Source organism: Polyergus mexicanus, unplaced genomic scaffold, assembly GCF_030449975.1.
Source record: "Polyergus mexicanus isolate NDT 795.1 unplaced genomic scaffold, iyPolMexi1.0 SCAF_26, whole genome shotgun sequence".
NCBI lineage: Eukaryota > Metazoa > Arthropoda > Insecta > Hymenoptera > Formicidae > Polyergus > Polyergus mexicanus.
The window spans coordinates 4,267,863-4,273,862 of NW_027223346.1; the positions used below are offsets into that span (position 1 = coordinate 4,267,863).

At 41.6% G+C, this 6,000-nt stretch overlaps 1 protein-coding gene across 1 annotated transcript in view; it reads right to left on the reverse strand.

The window, feature by feature from the left end:
- The window catches only part of LOC138943353 (uncharacterized), a 180,264-nt gene extending 174,333 nt beyond the window's left edge, over positions 1-5,931 (reverse strand). Inside the window, exons 1-2 of the transcript XR_011448459.1 lie at positions 4,965-5,931; positions 816-856 (exon numbers count right to left, since the gene is read on the reverse strand). The gene's annotated coding sequence lies outside the window, so the exon portion shown is untranslated. The remainder of the gene's footprint in view (positions 1-815; positions 857-4,964) is intronic.
- Positions 5,932-6,000: the final 69 nt, after the last annotated feature.

The window sequence follows — 6,000 nt, forward strand, 5'->3', positions numbered from 1 at the left end:
GTCAGTGTAATAATTTTTAAATCACTGGCAGAATTTACCGCAGCTGACACATATTCGCTACTATTTCTCAAAAAATTCTTCTTTAAAAAAAAAAAAAAAAAAAAAAATTAATATCACTTTTTAGCTTCCTAGAAATAATGGACTAGAAATATTTCAAAACGATATTTCGCGATGCAATAATGCTGTTATAAATATATTTTTCATAAAAAAAATTATTTTTCAAAGATGATATATATGAGACACATCGTTCTCTGTTACCAAATAAAGAGATATTTTGTAGTCTTTGATATTTTCTTGGTAAAAGTTTAATGAAAAATATAATTATAAATTATTTTATAATAGAAAATGTTTCAGTAAATTATTCTCATTTAAATATAAATAAATATTTGATTGTTCAATTGATGTAAAATTGCTTTCACTTCTTTTAACGAAATTTTAATTCTATCAGCTTAATCGCTGAATATAATAAATAATAACAGAATAAAAGATGCAACACGTAACGGACTCAAACTTTCTTAAAGAAGAATTCAGTCATCAAAGTCCGTTAGTCAGATTCCCGTTAATGATGGCATCCTCATAAAAAAAGCCGCTTTTCAACTTGTCAATAACGATATTGCTCGATGATACTCAGCACATCGCGAGAAAAACGCGTGTCGTTGTATAAGTCGGTAAAATAATGACCGCGACAACGCGCAGAAGGAAATAATATCTGCAACGATCAGACTCGTTCTCAATCGGTGGATGACATTGGCATCCATCGTACAGAATTTGTCAAATCAATGGGATTCGATTGCTATTACGTGTCTGTCACATACCTGGACTGGTCTGCCAAGACAGGCCGCCGATGAACATTTTCCTAGAAAAGAAAGACGATTCCATCAGGCTCGCCGTGCGGTCGCGGGTCATCGGCGGAAGAGGAAGCGGACGCGGGGAGACTGCCAGCAGAGGATAACTTCCGGTACTATTTTGCGACCCCCTGCGCAGTCTCCCGCCCTTGGCAGCAGGTGTCACTACACATCAACCAACAATCGAACAACACCCGTCTCGTCTTTCCTCGCGAACACGTTTCGGTCACGGCGCGCCCGGATCTTCCGATCGCGGTCAAAACGCATCTCTCTTCCTCGGACCGGCACCTTCGTTTCATATCCCTCCTTTTCTTCATATACGATTCCCCTCATACATTCACCGATGAATCAATCCATCAACCAAATCTTTGCTAATTTATTTCTCTGCACAATAAAAATCTCGACTTTGCGCCGCTAGAAGATGTACGCGCTGCGCGCAATTTATCTTATTCTTTCAAAATAGATTATCAAAGTAAACGAAAATAAATGACATATGGAATTAGATGTAAGCGTATCACGCAATATTCTAAGTAAAACCTTTACAAATTTACTTAATTTATTATCGCTGTTACAAAGTTTGAATAATTATTACAGAATCCAATTAATGAAACTAATTTAAAGCTTGGAATTTTTGCATCTTTCTTTAAACTTTTTAAATATGAAAAACATTTAATTTCTTAAATCTTTGAATATAACAGAAAATCAGAAAATTCATGACCATATTAATTCATTAAAAATTTTTTTATCGAAAAGGAGAAAGAGCCTAACATGAACGTGTCGCTTATCGATCACTATTCCAATACAGAAAATCTAATGACCGCTAATTATTATACGGCATCATCATAAAGGATCGATAAATAATACACGTGATTACTGACTAATAATTTATACGATTGAACAACGTGCGTTTGCCAAGCTTTACGATAATTCTAGCGCCACAGAGAATTTGAGATAAAAAACCTTCGCTATCAAGGTCATCGACCGATAAAAAAAAAAAAGACGATGGATTTGGACTCTTTAGATAAGTCGCGCAAGGTAAGAACGCGCATAAATGAACTGGCCGATCAGAAAAGATGGTCAACGGCTAGGGTAATCGCCGATCTCCGAGGAAGCGAATCGCACTTTCCGTATAAGTGGGGAAGTTTTCGGCCAGTGACCATAATCGATTCACGTACGCGTCATTAATTAGCCAGCCGGCTTAAGTATCCGTCAGCGCGCGTCGATAAGGAAACGACCACCCATCCTTTTCATTCATAATCCCCTCCCTCTTTCATCTCACGAGGACGAGGAGCTCTCCTGCTCCCCTCCCCTCCCTATCCCATTCCTTCCTGTTCGCTCTTCATCATCGTCGTCTCGTAAATAATCGCGCCTCGCATTATTACACGGCGAGATAACGCTCCCGCTTTGTGGACGTAATCACGTGGTGGTGCATTTGAACATCGATTTTCCGAGGCCGCGTATAGCTATCTTCCTCCCACGCGGATTCCCCTCCGTTCCCCCTTTTGCTACCACTTCTCCCCCCCCCCCCCCGCTTTCTCCCTATAGTTCCATCGTCATTCAGCTATCCATCAAAATCTTCCGAATTGAAGGAATCAAAGTAGGCTACTGTTTTCTAGCTTCTAATCATCGCGAGAGTTGAATCTGGAACTGGTTATAATCTCAGGTATTGTTTCGATGCGAGATTCATAAAACTTTAAATATATTAATATCGATCAGTATTATTATTTTTCTATAAAAGTCTTATCTCTTTGGATAAAAATAAATTATCAATATCTTGGTTGTTGTGTAATTATTTTACGTTGATTGTATATTTGGCATTGCGTCTATCGACATGATATATGATAAATGAATCGAGATAAATTTAATTCCGATATCATTGAATACTGTTTCAAACATCAGACGTATTAAAAAATTCAACCGGATATTTATACATAGTCAAATCATATATAAATCATAAATATGTTTATGCATATTCATTAAAAATAAAACAAGTATCAAAATTCTAATATTGCGACTTTCCTTGTAAAATTACAAACACGTAGATCTGAAGACTTTTCAATACCATACAATTTTCATTCGAATCATTTCATGGATATATTCATGTTTCGGAATACATTTAATATCGATTTGCAAAACAAATAGGTCGAATTTTATTCAAAAGTTTTATTAACTAATGCAACTGACATTACGTCATGACTCTTAAAAGCTACATGGATTATATCAACGATTTTGACTACTTTCTTATCAATATAATCAGTTCCAGAACTAATCTTTAATTTAATATAAAATTGAAACACGACATCTGAATATTGCTCTTGATCTTATATAAACGTGTCAAATATTAAAATATAACTTAAAGAAGTTTGAATGTCTGTACTCAATAAATACAAAAAAAATTATATATTTATAATTTTCTTCTTGCAAATATATTTCTACGTATTGAATGTGTGAAAAGTTATTTAAATTGCACACAAATAAACGTTATTGCATTTTCTCAGCACTATTAAAAATAAAATAAACGATGAAATGTCTATCTAAATATATAAAATTGAAAACTCGTGATTTCTCGTTTTATGTGAAAAGCAATCCAATAAATAACAGCAACACGCAATAAGACAATTTCTGGAGAAGAAAATCCGAATTGTTTACCTCACGTCAGCGGGTAGAATAAAATTATTATTCAATCGAATTGTCAATCAAAAATATAACGCCACCGAATAAACATTAAATCAAATACAGAGCGAACAGTGATCGATATCTCGCGCTAATAATAGTAACATGATTTAATCAATTCATTAGTCATGAAGGAAACTAGGCGAAACTATCACTTCTTTCAAACTTTCAAGATATCATAGGATGAACCACAATACAATCTAAGCAATACCAGTCAACTTGTTAAACCACAAACGTTATAATCAAAAGTGTGATCTTATCAGTTTGTTAACCACAACTAAAACCGAATGAAACTATCACATTGTCTCAAACATGAAGATATCAGAAAATGTTAAACCGGATACGAACAATCTAACGAATAGAATTGATTCGATACTTTACTCTCTCTCTCTCTCTCTCTCTCTCTCTCGACAGAAGAATAATGTAATTGGTCAACCACAACTGAATGTAACAATAGGCGAAATCACGCATTTTCAAATATATATCAGATTGACATTAAATTGATCTAGTTATTAATTAAAATGACAATTTTTTAAAGATCAACTCAAGATCACTGCACATTGCTCAGGAGGGAAGTGGAGCATCTGTCGCGCGTCTTGTTTCGGGACAATCACGTGACAGAAGCACGCGTGATTTCGTTGAAAGAGTCGATCCACCACGTGGCCATTACAAGACGGGGTTTGTCTTCACGTGTGGTGTATTCCAGAATTTCGCGTTCTCTCGAGGCCGTGAAGCGTGCCGGCTGGCGGCAGATTCGAAGGTGGCGTCATCTCCTCTATCTCTCTCGTCCTTCTTTCCCATTCATCCGACCCTCTTCCCCACCCCCACAACCGCCCCCATCGGTATCGCGGGAGAGGGGCAACACCAAACATTGAAAGAAGGCGCCACCGGTCCGAGGAGAGGTACGCACGCATATTCATGCGCCCGGCAAACATAAACACCATGCGTGATCCACGGCGACATCCGCGTCGTCGACGGTGACCGGTGAGGTCGAAACCATGGCAAGTAGTATACCGATCCGTATTAGGAAGCGACCGACGACGTCAACTCGGCACTAACACGAAACAGGATAACGGAAAACACAAGCTTTCCCCGAGAACGAACGAACGAACGAACGACGAGCGGCATCGCACTGAGAACGAATGTGCTCCATTTTCCCCCCTCTCGCCCATTCTCTCTTTCTCCTTTCACGCTCTCCCACGCATTCATCACGCGCGTACATACATCTTCTCTTTCACCCGCTCTTTCTCTCTCATTCTCTCTCTCTCTCTCTCCCTCCCTCCCTCCCTCTCTATCCGTTCTCTCTCGTGTGGTCGATCGTTGATGGTCGATGTAGTGAAACGTTTCGGGGTTGCCTGGGAGTTTTAAACGGAGGCCGCGCCGTTCACGTGGTGGACGGTGACAACCTCCCGCATTCTCTCTTATGTTTTCCCTCTTTCTCCGTACCCTGGATCGTTCGGCACCTCGGCGGGTGAGCCACTCGCTACGATCTCCTGATTCTGGGACTCCATAACGACTCGCGGCGCACGATTACTCGCTGTCGTCGTCGTCGTCGTCGTCGCGAGACTCTCGCGTGCCCGGTGTGGAAGCGACGGCGCTCGTCGAGTTTGCTCGCGTATCCGTCCGGAGCGGTGCTGTCTGTTGTTGTCGCGCTAGTTGCCGTTGATGTTGTTACCGCAGTCGCGAACGGTGGTCCTCGTCGCCGACGGTAGCGGCGAGCGTCGTCGCGCTTGATGATCGTGACGTGCGCGAAGGGGGTTGCTGTCACGATGCGCACAAGAGATTTCCTTGCTCGAAACTTGCTCGGCGCCGGTGATGAGCTCCCGCTGCGTTTCGTAACTCTTCCTCTCGCGACTACGTCTTGCCTTCCCCGTCTTCCCTTCCTCTCGCTCTATTTATCTTTCGTTCACTCCGCGGATCACGGAGAGTGGTTGATAATCGCGCGCGGCACTACAATGAGAGCGCGATTATTGACGGCGAAAAGGAGATGTTGCGAACGGGTTTTTGCGGGTCAGAGAATAATCCGCGCTCGTCCCGCCGAATAACGACGATGACAACGAGACGGCGGTGAAAGATGACGGCGACAACGACGAGAATGACGAGTACGAGGATGATGACGACGACGACTAATAGAGTGTACACGAGGGAAAAAGACTGTCGACCTCTCGCTCGCTCTCTTGATTCCGATTATTACTCTTCTCTTGTTTCTTCGCCGATTGCTTGCTTTCTCCTTCTCTCTCGCTCTTTCTCTCTCTCTCTCCCCCTCTCTCTCTCTCTCTTTCTCCGCACTCTCCTCACACTACCGACTACTAAAAACTAAGGAGAAGGTGAGAGGTTACGTGGCTGCGCGGTACGGCGACTACTGATGACGGGCGGCGGCCGGTACTCGACGTGCGACGCGCTCTGCGAGAGGTTCGACGCGACACTGCGCTCTCGGCGCGGGGCGGGGGGAAGGGAGTACTCTGCGTTGATACCACTGCTT